The sequence below is a fragment of the Tamandua tetradactyla genome, chromosome 17 (assembly GCF_023851605.1).
Source record: "Tamandua tetradactyla isolate mTamTet1 chromosome 17, mTamTet1.pri, whole genome shotgun sequence".
NCBI classification, from domain to species: Eukaryota; Metazoa; Chordata; class Mammalia; order Pilosa; family Myrmecophagidae; genus Tamandua; species Tamandua tetradactyla.
The window spans coordinates 61,868,649-61,882,607 of NC_135343.1; the positions used below are offsets into that span (position 1 = coordinate 61,868,649).

The 13,959-nt window shown below is 45.1% G+C and overlaps 2 protein-coding genes across 2 annotated transcripts in view; one reads left to right on the plus strand and one right to left on the minus strand.

Annotated features, from left to right (window-relative positions):
* The window catches only part of LOC143661327 (uncharacterized), a 128,461-nt gene that overhangs the window by 83,533 nt on the left and 30,969 nt on the right, over positions 1–13,959 (plus strand). The gene's annotated exons all lie outside the window — the stretch shown is intronic.
* Positions 1–13,959, minus strand: part of THNSL2 (threonine synthase like 2) — a 101,182-nt gene that overhangs the window by 43,903 nt on the left and 43,320 nt on the right. The gene's annotated exons all lie outside the window — the stretch shown is intronic.

The window sequence follows — 13,959 nt, forward strand, 5'->3', positions numbered from 1 at the left end:
GACAGAAAGTAGGTTAGTCATTAGCAGGGATGAGTTTAGGGGGGAACGGAGAGTTATTTAATGGGCACTAAGCTTCTGTTTGGGGTGATGGAAAGGTTTTAGTAATGAATGGTGTTGATGATAGCACAACATTGTGAATGTAGTTAATGCCACTGAATTATACACATAAAATGGTTATAATGTCAAATTTTATGCTATATATATGATATTCTAACTTGAAAAAAAAACCCAACAAAACAGTGTGGTACCAGCATAAGGACAGACACATAGACCAATGGAATAGAATTGAGAGCCCAAAAATAAACCCTGACATTTATGGTCAGTTAATTTTATATATGTATACAACATAACATATCCCAGTTTAAACAAATTCAAATATACAATTCAGGGTTACAAAATTTCTTTGAAACCACAGTGAAGTGTGCATAATTGATACTGATCAGAGACACCTTTTCACATTGTCATTTTTTTTAGAAATCTGCAGAATACATTTGCAAAGGGTACAAACAGTTTGTGGTTGCTGTCACTTCGAGCTTTTACCTTACGAGTGGAGTGTGAGTTTATAAGAGGTGTTTGCTGCAAGGACTGGGGGTTGGTTTCTCAGTCATGCATTTTTCTCTTCAGAGAGATACTTTCTCCAGTTGCCTAGGCCTTTACTACTTCAACATACCTTTTGCTTAGAAAGCCCGGGTCATGCAGGACCATGAAATGTTCCTGGAGAATTTTCTCCCGACACCTGAAAATGCAGGCACCACTTTACACAGAAAGCCCCAAACTAAGTACAGGGGACCAGAAATATAGAAGTACCTGGCACCTTCTTTGAGCTGAACTAGCCCAGACTCACTTAAATAAACCTTGCTTTCTCAATTTTTCTCTTTTATCCTAAACGCTACATTTTTCTATCAGAAACTGACAGAAGGAAGCAAAAGATGCAAAAAAAAGGGGGGGGGGGGCGTGAGGGTAACACATTTGATCATTGCAAAACGAAAGTATAAAAGGAGGTGTCCTTGTCATCCTCAACATCACAGGCCCTGGACAGAAGTCCTCCTCCTCCCCCTACTCTCCCTCATTCAGTAAGTGGCACCCCCACCTACCCAGTTGCTCAAGCTCCAAGATAAGTTTTCTTGGGTCTCCCTTTCCTGTATCTCCTATATTCAACCTGTCCGAAGCCCTATGTGTTCCACCCACAAAATATATCCCCCTTGGTCCACACCTTACCATCTCCTCTCTTACCACCCCATCTCTTACTGCTTCCACCCTTGCACCCCATAGTCCATTCTCCTAGCAGCAGACCTGGTGCCAGCACTCCAGTTAAATCCGCAGTGGTTCTCATTGCCATTTGAAGTCAGTTTAGAGTTTATCAGGCTCTGAGTGAGTTCTCCAGCTTCGCTTTGAAACGCTCCAGCCCTCATCCATGGTGATGATTGCCCAGTGCTTAGCTTCCTTTCTAGAACAAGCCAAGCCTTTTCATGTCTCTGAGCGTTGCTGTTTCCTCTGAAAAAAAATGTCATTCCCCAGCCTCTGCCATGATTGGCTCTTTCCAATAGCTAAAGTATCAATGCTAATGTCACCTTCTCAGAGAACCTTCCCTGACCATCTCCCTTCCATGTTTCTCTCTGTTAAATCACCCTTCTTATTTTGTCTATACCACTTACCATAATCTGAATTTCCTTCCTTATTTTTTTTCTTATTTATTGTGCATCCCACTCCACCCCCCACTAGAATGGTAACTGCTTGAGTGGCACCTTGTCCAGTTCACTGCTGTACCCATAGCCCCCAGCCCCACTACCAGCCATTTAAGCTTTCCTAGGAGTGAGACAATATATGATACTGTCGCTTCAGAATGGCCTTCCCTGAGCATAATAAGGGACCACCCACCCCAGTCATATCCTATCACCCTGTTTTATCATCATCATAACACTTATGGCCATGAGATTTGTAAGCTTGTTGGCTATCTTTGACCCTCTCTATTCTAATGGAACCTCTGTGAGGACATGACCTCATATCTTATATTTACCACTCTCTCCCCTGCTCCTGTAACTGTGACTGTCAACACTCAGTGCATGCTCATTGAATGAATATGCATAGAAAACAGAGTCAACTTGCTTAAACTGTCAAGTCACCTGAAGGTCACTGGCAGCTCAGGACAGAGCCAACTTGCAGTTGTTGGCTTGATACCAATCTGTAGTTCCACAATTGGTGGTGACCTTGATAGACAATGGTCAGCAAGGAAGTTTCAAACTTCAAGGTGGGAAAAATGTTTTTCCAGTCGAATACATTCAGAACCAGAAAACCAACATAGATTGAAGAGGTCTCAGATGTAGAAAGAAGCTGCAGGCTGCATAACTTTCTTTTGCCCCTGGGTTAACGAAGCAACGATTTCCTGTGGTCCAAATCAGAGTGTAAACCCTCTTCTAAGAATATTTACTCTCACCTTTTTTTTTTTATTTAAAAGGGCAGGCACCGGGAATCGAATCCGGGTCCTCTGGCATGGCAAGCAAGCATTCTTGCCTGCTGAGCCACTGTGGCCCACCTTTACCCTCACCTTTTGATGACATTGGATCAGTGGTTCTCACATGCCAACATGTGTGAGAATCATCCAGACCAATGCTTCTCAAACTATAATACACAAAATTTTTACTTGGGGATCTTGTTACATGCAGACTCTGATTTAGTAGATCTGGGTTAGGGCCTGGAGTTCTTTTCTAACAAGTCCCCGGTGAGACCAAGGCTACTTGTCTGCCGATCACACTTTGAGAGGCAGTATACAGGAAGTTTGTTTAAAATGCGGATTCCTGGGCTTAGCCTCAGAGATTCTGATTCAGAAGGCCTGTGGGAGGGGCCCAGGAATCTTTCTTTCTTTCTCATTTTTTTTTTTGGCATGAGCAGGCACCAGGAATCCAACCGGCTCTCCAGCATGGCAGGCGAGAATTCAGCCACTGAGCCACCATCTAACCACCCTCAGGAGTCTTTATTTTTAACAAGTGCCCCAGGCAATTCTGAGTCAAGTGGTCTGTGGTCATATTTAGAGAAAATTTGCCTTTGATCATTGTAATAAATAATGATAGTAATTAAAAAAAAACTCAGCAGGAACAATGAGCTAACAAGTTGCCTTAAGCAAAGATAGCAGATGGCAGCTAGAGAAATGCAAGTGGGATTGGGGAGTGGTACAGAAGGTTAGCCAGGTGACTATGGATGGTGAAGATGACTGATGACTGTATAATTGCAAATGGTCTGTTTTTAGACCCCTAAACATTTCTAATGCAGAAGCTGATGAATGTGTTAGTGAAACCATGAGTTCTTTTTGGGGGTTGTTTGATTTTGTGTGTATTGTTTGTTTTGTTTATTTTTGTTTGGGGGTTTTTTTGTTCTTTTGTTTTATAAATCATAAGTTCTTAAGCACACATCATGCACTGATTCTGACAAGGGGACTTGGACTCCCTGTTTAGGAAATAAGTGGAGCAATGGCCCATATGCTTTTGGAAAGCTCTCCTTTTCAAAGACAGTGGGAAAGCTAGGACTGTTAAAATCTTCATCTCTTTGCTCTGTGCTCCAGCCACAATGGTGCCCAGTGGTTCTTCCATAGGACAAGCATAGTATGACCTGCAGGAAGGCTCTTCTCCTAGAGTCTTCCCTGTGATCAGGGTCCCCTCGAGGGTCCCATAAAGAGCTTCTCTAACCACCAGGTCTAAAATAACCATCTCTTCACACTCAATCTCCTGCCCTGCTTTGTTCTTCTATGTAGAATTATCACTACTAGACGCTGTGGGGGACCACTGATTTCTCCTCATCATGATGTAACCTCCCAGGAGAGCAGGGAATTGTCGTATTCCTTTCTCTGATTTATCCCCAGTACTCAGGACAGTGCCTGTCATATAGAATATGCTTTGCAAAAAATTCATTGAAGGAAGACATTGCACTGATGGAGAGACCCTTGCCCATCTTTCTACGCTTCCTCTGGGCTCCAAGGTTCTTACTCCTCATACTGCGAGAGAGTGATAAGAATACTCAGTTAACCTATTCATGGCTAGCCATACTCTGAGTGAGGTTACAGGTGTTTTTGACATATTTGCCAAAATAGGGTAAGGTCAGTATACATAGACTTTGTTATTTCAGGTGAATAGAAAGTTCTACAAGTATTGTATGGGCCATATGGAAGACACAGGTGTGGGTCATAGAGAAGTGGCCCCTATGGGGCCCAGACCCCATGGTATGGTAAGGAAAACATGTCAGGCAGCACAATCATAGAGCAAGCCCAGGCTGGTAGGAGATGATGACTGTTTAGAAGAGGGGTCAGCAAACTATGGCCCATGGACAAAATCCACCTACAGCTTTTGTAAATGAAGTTTCATTGGAAGCCATTTGTGCCACTCATTTGACCTGTACTACTTTTGCACCATAACAGCAGAGCTCAGTAGTTGTGAGCCCACAAAGCCTAAAATATTTACTATCTGGCCCTTAACAGAAAAAGTTTTTGATCTCTAGATCTTGAAGCTCCCGCCTATGTAGAATTACTGAGTCAGAGAGGCCAAGGGGGGACATATTTTTCTGAACACTTTTGGGGTGGGCTCAGAACTTGTTGGCTCTGGATCTCCCACAATGGGGGACTCCACAAGATAGAGTCTGGAAAACACCTGCCAAGGGAAAGGGCAAAAGGCACTGTGACTCAGGAAACAATGCAAGTCACACAGAGGAGCAAAGAGGCAAAGGGAACAGTCCTGAAAGCAGGTTACATTTAATATAAAACCTAAAGCACTCAGCTGAGCTTGTCTGAAAGGAGTGGAAAGATGCCAAGAGTGTATCCTACTGCTGAAGGAGAGGTGGAGGTGGGGACTGTTTCCACTGCCACAGAGACGGAACACGTTACTCACGGCACGGGGAAGGAGACACAGCAAAAGACGCAGTGGGCCCCTGAAGACAGGACTTAGAGACATCACATCAGCCTCAGGAAGTAGATGTGTTCTATAAAGGTGGGGACAGAGGGACACCTCCCCCAAAAGTACAGCTCCAGAGAGGCAGCCACAGCTCCTCAAGCAAGAGCTAAACACACCACAAGGACTTACTGGGGATGGAGAAATACAGGAAGAGGTAGGGGAAGGGTACGTGCTAGAGAGCTGCCTGTTTGAGTTTGGGATTCCTCCTCATAAAAGCGGGTGGGGATGTCACTAGAAGGAGCTCACACAGCACTCAGCCTGGGGTAGCAGAAACAGGCTGGGGGTGCACACAGAGGAAAGGGACACTGGGAGGTTTACTTACCTGGGGTGGATGCTGAAGGGGAAAGGAGACACAGAGGCCACTGTGGCATGCCTATACATTTTCTAAGGCAAGGCTATTTTGTATGTCACTCTTTGAAGGAGGAAACAATAACGCATAAGTGAAAAGCCGCCACCTGGTGGGATTAATTTTGAGAGGTGGAACAGATTGAGAGCCTGAGTTTCGGACTCCAAACTCCTGGCATGGCCTCAGTGGAAGTCTTGTCTTCCTCTTGCCCTCTGCGCCTGCCCTCTTTCCTTCGGATGCCATCCTGTGGTGCCAGCAATGGGAAAGGAGAAGGCTCCTACTCCTGCTCTCCGTGGGCCCAGATTCTAGGTCAGGACCAGCACAGAAGACTGTAGGTGCTGCCGTGCGAACCGAGGGAGGTGGGACAGAAGCACGCGCTGAGGCAGCACGGCTGCAGGGACCAGATTTGGCCATGCAGAGGTGGGGCTGGTGCAAGAGGAGCCACGGGTTCCCTGCTGGCCTCACGGGTCTTTGGGAAACAGGTACCTTTGACTTTTGGAGTTGCAGGTGGCCTGTACTCATTCCCAGGTGGACACAGTGCAGGTTACACCTGTTAAAGGAGAAACACCCCCAGAGCCAAGTCAGCAAAATAAGGAAGGGTGTGGAGAAGACTTTGGTCTATGATTTCTTTTGGATTTTAACTTGTAAGGGGAAGGGAATTTTCCTCAGGACTCTGAAGTTGCTTTGGACTGTTAATGGGAGAAGCCTGGGTTTGGGCTCACCATGCAACCTCTGTCCCTCCAAGTTGGATGGTGTGGCTGGAGTCATTTGTACTAGAACACAGGCTAGGAGAGCAGAGTTTTGGCCCAGGCTAGAGTGTGGTCTCACAGTTAATAGAATGAATGTCCAATTTGCATCTATTTCAGAGGCTCCCTGGAGTCAGGAGTGGGGGGACTGAGAGAAGCAGGGGACAGCAGGAAGGCTGCACTTCCAGGCCTTTGGCTCCCAGGGTGAGGAGAGGAAAGAGCCCAGAACCCAGCCTGGTCAGCAGTACCTCCCCTGGGCTCACTGTGCTGGTGGTACCAGACCCCTCCGCCTCCAGTCTCTCATCTCTGTGCCTCTCTGGGTAGGGGTCTTGGGGTCTGAGCCCCATTCTAACCTCTGGCCTAGCACGAGATCTCCAGGGCTTTGCTTATCAAATTACTAATACACAGGTGCTTTCCGTCTCTGGCCTGTGCCCAGCTGTGATGTTACTGCACAACTTGTCTCCCCTCTACCACCTACTCGGCTCTGCTCAGAGCACCCCTCAGCCCCAGTCCCCATGAGGCCATTCCAGAGTACCTTGTCCTTCTCATTCTGCTCTGCTTCTGTGTCACGGCACTTCACTCCCAGAGGTTTTATGGTATATGGCTTTGCTTAGTGTCTGTGCTCTCCCCTAGACTGTACATTCCATGAGATAGGGGGTTGGTCTTTTTTTTTCTCTTTAAGTTTTTTCATTATTATTATCATTTTTTAATTAGCACAGTTGTAGATTAATTTTGTCTTTTCTTTCCCACTGTATACTCAGTGTTGGCATATGGAAAGTTGTGAGAGGATGGATGGATGCATGAATGGATGGTTGGATGAAATGGTTATTTTCCTTTAGCCAAAACCCCAAAGAGGTCAGGGCAGCTCCCCATTGAAAGCCAAGATAAAAGTCAAATTCTGCCATTCAGTCATGCATGTATTAATTACTTTTTGGGCTTCAGGCCTTGAGCTAAGCTCTAGGATGACAGCTGTGAACAAAAGACATGCACACCTTGCCCCACCATCAGAAGCTTGTATTGTCCTCAAACCACATGGCTCATAGAATAGCTGCAAGTTTCTGGTTGGGGCATCTGGATTGTCTGTCTGGCTTTTTGTAAGGTTAACTACTCCACCTTTAACTCTCAGGGCAATCACAGTCCATGGTCCTGTGTGAAACATCCTCCAGCTGGCGGGCAGTGGCCTCTGATTTTCAGCATAAGAAATGCAGTAGACGGGTGGGCCACAGTGGCTCAGCAGGCAGAGTTCTCGCCTGCCATGCTGGAGACCCAGGTTCGATTCCCAGTGCCTGCTCATGCAGAAAAAAAAAAAAAAAGCAGTAGAGCCCCAGCCCAGTTGTGGCTTATCCTTTGACAACCAGGGGCTCTGGTTCGATGTATGGACACAGCTGTCATGGACTGGGGTCCCCAGGAAGCAGACCTGGGATGGAGATGCAGGAGCAGGATGTTTACCAGCAGGTGCCCTTGGGATCAAAACCTGCAGAAAGGAGAGGGAGAAGCAGGTGTGAGCAGAGGGAGAGGCTGAACTGAGAGGCAGGTTCAGCCAAGGCCTCGGTGGACCCACAGGCAGCTCTGTGGGTGGGGTGGCCCTGCAGAGCTGCCATGGGATGAGGTGAAGGGCCAGCCTCCACATCCCATGTTGGTCAGTGTGCTGGTTTGAAAGGATGTATGTCCCCTAGAAAAGCCATGTTTTAATCAAAATCCCATTTCATAATGGTAGAATAATCCCTATTCAATACTGTATGTTTGAATCTGTAATTAGATCATCTCCCTGGAGATATGATTTGATCAAGAGTGGTTGTTAAGCTGGATTAGGTGATGAAATGTTGCCACCCATTTGGGTGGGTCTTGATTAGTTTCTGAAGTCCTATAAAAGAGGAAACATTTTGGAGAATTAGATATTCAGAGAGAGCAGAGAAGAATGACACAGCCATAAGCAGAGAGCCCACAAGCCAGCAATCTTTGGAGCTCCCGGGGAGCTTCATGAAACAGGAAGCCAGGAGAGAAAGCTAACAGATGACGCCATGTTTGCCATGTGCCCTTCCAGCCAAGAGAGAAACCATGACTGTGTTCACCATGTGCCTTCTCACTTGAGAGAGAAACCCTGAACTTCATCAGCCTTCTTGAATCAAGGTATCTTTCTCTGGATGCCTGTGATTGGACATTTCTATAGTCTTGTTTAATTGGGACATTTTCTTGGACTTAGAACTGTACACTAGCAACTTATGAAATTCCTCTTTTTGAAAGCCATTTGTTTCTGGTATATTGCATTCTGGCAGCTAGCAAACTAGAACAGTCAGTTATTGTACAGGGCTGCCAAGAAGGCAGTATAATCCCAGAGAGGTGGTGTCTCCTTCAGCCAATACAGTCCCCTAAGGGTGATGAGACCCAGGGCCTTCATCCAGCAGCTGTGCTTGAGGGAGGAGCAAAGCAGCACCTTGTGACTCCCCCTCACTGACAAATTGGCCTGGAGGATTAGCTGCTTCATTCTTCTGGAGTAGGCATTCACCAGGCCCCAGGCCAGGCTCTAAACACCAAAAGGAAAGCATGAAGTGAGAAGCACATGTTCTGGGGAGGTGAGGAAGAAGGATAGACAGATGCACAGAGAACAATGGCCCAGACCAGTGTTGGCATAGCACAGACAGAGGGCCCGTGTCAGGGCCTCAACAAGGGCTTCAAGGAGGAGGTGGCAGCCACTGGTCCAACTTCTGCAGCTCAGATGTGTGGCCACAGGGAAAACTGCAGATGACCTTTCAACCACCCGTGCCAGGCAGAAAGTTGGCCGTATGGAGCTTTGGCTGCCTTCCTTCCTGTATGGTATAGCCAAGGTGGTTGCATTTACAGCTGCTAGATGGCAATCCTCTATCAAAGGTGTATGCCACAGCTGCTTCACTGCCAAGTCTGCCCCAGTTCTGGTTTTGGTTTACGCTCGGGGTTTACCTGGGGTGGCAAGAGAATTCTCGAAATAATAAAAAGTACTTTAATTCATTAAATTGCATATGGCCTACAGATTCATGGGCCAAAAGGGATGTAAAAAGCAAGCAAATACTAAGTTATTGCTCTTCATGATAGATGGGAAGTTGCCGCTTAAAAACCCACCAGTGATGAAACCGGAATTTTGCCATGGGAATTATCTTTGTTTTTACTGTGACCCCCTACCTCCTGGCCAGGTACCAAGTGTGCACACATGTTGATTATGTTACATTTAATTTTTTCTTGATCTCAGTGGTGGTTTGGAGCTACATAACCCAGGAAAACTTTCTTAAAGTTAACCCATTCCTGTGGGTGAGGACATTTTGGTGAGGCTACTTCAGTTAAGGTGTGTCCCTCCTCAACCAGGATGGGTCTTAATCCTATTAGCGGAATCCTTTATAAGCAGAATGAAACTCAGACAGATGAGAGAAAGCCAGAGGAAGCAAGCAGAAGGTGAAAGTCAATGGAACCCAGAAGAGAAGGCAGAGACCAGGTGAGGCTGCTGCCATGTGCCTTGCCATGTGACAGAGGAGCCCAGGACCAAGGAGTATAGGCAGCCAGCCCTAGAGTGCTTCAGGAGAAAGAATTGCCTTAATGATGCCTTGATTTGGATATTTACTAACCTCAAAACCATGAGCTAATAAATTCCTGTGGTTTAAGCCAACCCATTGTCTGGTATTTGTTTGAACAGTCAAGGAAACTAAAACAATCTCCAGTTGGCATTCTTTTCTGTCATTTTTGCCTGTTCTCCCAGCTTCTCTGTTAAGCAGATGATTGGAAGCAGAGATTGTCTAGAATGTTTACAATGTTTGAATCAGAATGTAGGTTGGATATTCCTCCACATTCTTCAGCTCCAAAAACACCGAGTTGGGGACTCATGTCCAAGGTCATCCAACTCCTTTCTCAGTCATCTCCTTATAATGGAATTAAAATTCTCACTTATTGGGCAGGCCACGTGCCTCAGCAGGAAGACTTCTCGCCTGCCATGCCAGAGACTCGGGTTCAATTCCTGGTGCCTGCCCTGCAAAAAAAAAAATACTCATTAACCAGCCAATCCTACCTCAATTTTCCATAACTTTATCCCTGGGGAAACTACACTTTAAAGAATACCAGCAGATCTTTTATAAGACAAAGTTATTCATTCACCCAGCATGTATTAAGTGTTTACTGGTGCAAAGCATTGTGTTAGGGTAGAGATTCAAACTGAACATTGTGATCCCAGCCATGCACTTACAGTCAGGCTGGGGAGACAGAGGGTATCACATACTACATGCCTTAACAGAGGAATGAGCTTTCTTTTAATGAAGACAATGAAAGACTAATTAATCTGAAATTATGAGCTTCAACAATGATTCATGAGTCGCAGAAATGCTATAGAGTGAAAAGAGTGCAGGAGGGGAATGGAATGGACCCTAGTGCATTGGAGATGGTCAGCAGAGGAGTAGCACGTTGGCAAGTCAGGAGAATGCAAGGCATCCCACCTTTACCTCCACTTTCCTATAGAGATTCTTAGGTTTCTTTTGGGCTCAGAGCAGCTGTGGAAGGCAGCAGGGAACACAGACCAGCTTTCTAGCACTGCCTCACCCCAACCCCAACTAGGGAGAGGTTGGATCTTCTGTGGCAGGTGAAGTGGCCCAAATATGTCTCATGATTCTTATCTTCCATGACAATACAGCAACTGATAGTGTCTAAAGCCAAAAAGGAAATGAAGAGAGGGAAGAGAGAGAAAGAAGGAAGGGAAGATCATAAAACATATTATTCAGAAATATGGAGACAGATACCAGAAACAAATAGCTAAAAGAGTTAAAAGTAGTTGCAGTAGTCTTATAGCTTTACCTTTGAGTGTGATTTTTAATTCTGGGAAGGACCCCAGATTCTCAAACTTTAGCTTACCTGACAATTGCTTGTGGAACTTGCTAAACTTCTGGGCCTCACCTCTGAGCCTGCTCTGGTAAGTCTTGATGGCCCAGATATCTGATACAGAAGATGGGTGGACCACTTTGGGAAATACTGCTTTCGATTCCGAGCAGTGGTAGATAGTGGTGGGCAGCAGGCTCCCGAGTTCTATTTCAGTTCTCCTCCTTCCTAGCTGTGTGACTTTGAGTGAATCACTTTACTTTTCTGTTTCCTCAGTAGTCAACAAGGGGATTGCAGTAGGTCAGGGTTTCTTGGGAGTTTAAGGTTGAGAACCAAAAGCATTACAAGGAAAATGCAATCTGATACTTTGCACGCAATTGCAGGGTGTTCCTGGACCTTGGAATGAATGTTCTCAAAGAACATATCCTTTTCAGCTCTGATATTTAAGGGCAATCTAGATTTCCTGGTGCTGGGGAGAGAGGACAGAATTTAATCTATTCAACAGCTTTAGAACTTAAGCTGTGGGTGGCCTCCTGTCAACTAAATGGGTGCCTTATACAGCCTTCTATTGGGAACGAAGTTCTGTGGGGATGAACTGTCACTAACTTGGCAGATACAAACAGGATACAGATCTCCCCAACCTTCACCAAGATACTAGTAGCTAAGTCTAAGGAGTTAAGAAGAAAATAGCACATTTCAAAAGAATTTCATTTAAACAGAAACTGATGATTGTGAAAGACACATGTATCAGCTTGGAGAAATGACCCCCTCTCCATCCTTCTTCACATCCTAGAAAGAATTTTGATGTCTATGGAGCTAATTCCTTGTCCTATTCATGGGCTCATAAATGGAAAACCTGAGGAGAGTTCAGGTTTGCTGGGAAGGCAAAGAGCATTCTGAGGAGTTGTTAGGTACAATGATCTTTAACCATCTTTGTCAAGCTAGAGAAGACCTTTCATCAGAGAGAAGTCAAAGTACAGCTCTGCCTATTATCTGGGGTCAACGGAGGCCTCTAGGTTGAGTGCTGATTTCAGACACGTCTGACCCTAATCAAAGGAGCCATTGGCCCCCACTCCTTCCTAATCTCAATGAGATAACAGCATGTGTGGTTTACCACCAGATGTCAAATGGCCACAGGGCTAAGTTCTTAGATAGGAGGTGCAAGCTTAAGGCCACAGAAGCTGTAAGCCACCCCCTCAGACATGTGTGCTGGTACAGGGCTCCAGATCACAGTCCATCATCCCTTCCAGCCAGGAGGGTGAGGCTGTCTACCCAGAAGGGAGAGGACAGGGTGGTGGGACTGTGGGAGACCTGTCCAAGATAATCTGTTTATCTGCCTGCTGACCTTCTAGTCTCATTTCCATCCTCAAACTCCCACTATTGTGGTGTGGCTGAGTTATAGACATAGTAGAATAAGGTTGCCAACACTTCTGTCTGAGATGATGCCTCTCCTGCTTTGTTTTGTTTTGAATTTTGATCTTAAAATTGCCTTTATTTATGGTATGATGTGATAGTCAGTGTAGCAGTTATTATTGTTGAAGTTTAGCATCCTTGTAATCCAAAATTTTTTGAAAATTTTACTGGTGTATGAAATCCAAAATCTGGTGGGGACCACCAGGTTAGAAAGTAGGACTGCTAAAACCCCTCTTCACTGCCCCTGCTTACATCCTTTTATTCCAAATGACATTGGGAACCATAAAACAATGAGAATATATTATATGCACCTCAGAGTTTTAGGTCTCAGATCTAGATAGAGATAATTCACAGATCCACCTCTACTTGACTCAAAATGGAGTTGCCCCATTGAGCAAAAGTAAAGCATATCCAAAATCCATCATAACCCCAATGTGAGTCTACATTTTACTTCATTTCCACCCATCATTCCCTCAAGTACTCACTGCTCTAGCCACATATAACTATTTGCTTTCATACCTCTCTGCATATGCTTTTCCTTTAGCCTAAAGTGCTGTTCCCCTTTGCTCAGATTGTTGACCTCCTGCTCATACTTCAAGATTAGGTTTAAGTATCACCTATGAAGTCCTCCCTGATTTCTCTCCATACCCTTACCTGCAGGAAAGTCATATGTCCTTTGTCTCTGTGCCATAACAGCCTGGACATACCTCTGGTTTAGTGTGTTACAGACTACCTTTGGAACAGCTGGCTTGCTTTTCTGCCTTTCCTACTAAGCTATGAGTCCCTTCCCCCAAATACTCTACCACCTGCATCTTTCTATGCCCATATCTAAGACACAGTGCTTGGCAGATATTTGTGCGAAGGAGATTCATTGAACTCAAGTGAAACAGATTGAAGCAAGTGAAATCAATTGGCTAAAACCTACATAAATTATCATACTTCATTAAAAACTTAGGAAAACTTTGAAATTAAGAATAAGACAAAAGTAACTCGTATTACCATTATTATTATCATAGTTCTTGGAGGTCCTGGTCAAGACTACAAGACCAGAAAAATAAATTATAGGTACAAGGATTGGAAGAGAAAGACAAAATTATCATTGTCTGAAGATGATATGACCATTAACAATAAAAAATAAGATGACTTCTATTTCTGGTCAAGGTGGAGTAACAGAGACCAGATTATCCTTCCTACCTGAAACAACCAAAAGAAGTAACAAAATACACGAAACAACAATTTTCAAGACATTGGGCGTCATGCAATGGAGGAAACTGATGTCTCAGGGATTGGAAATAAATGAGGTGAACTTAACAGTTGTCCCAGATTACTACCTTGAGAGAGTCTCTATGCTCTGGCACAGGTAGGAGAAACCTAGATTGACCCTGGTAAATTCCCTGGGTTGAAGAGACAGAGCTCAGACTCCAGGGGACCCAGGTGACTAGATTTCGCAGAAGAGAGAACCAGAGAAAGCAGAGCTTCACAGAGATCTGCAGAGGGTCCCCTTCAAGTATTCAGCAGATAACTGATCAGTAAGGAAGTGCCAGAGGCAAGAAATGAGCCAACCACAGGGATGAGTGGTGCCAGGGCCTGGGACTCACACAAGGCCAGGAACAGTGCCTGTTTCCACCAGCCTAAATTGAACATCTCATCTCTTATGGGTAATTGACTCAGTACTGGGACTAATGAGCCCTAG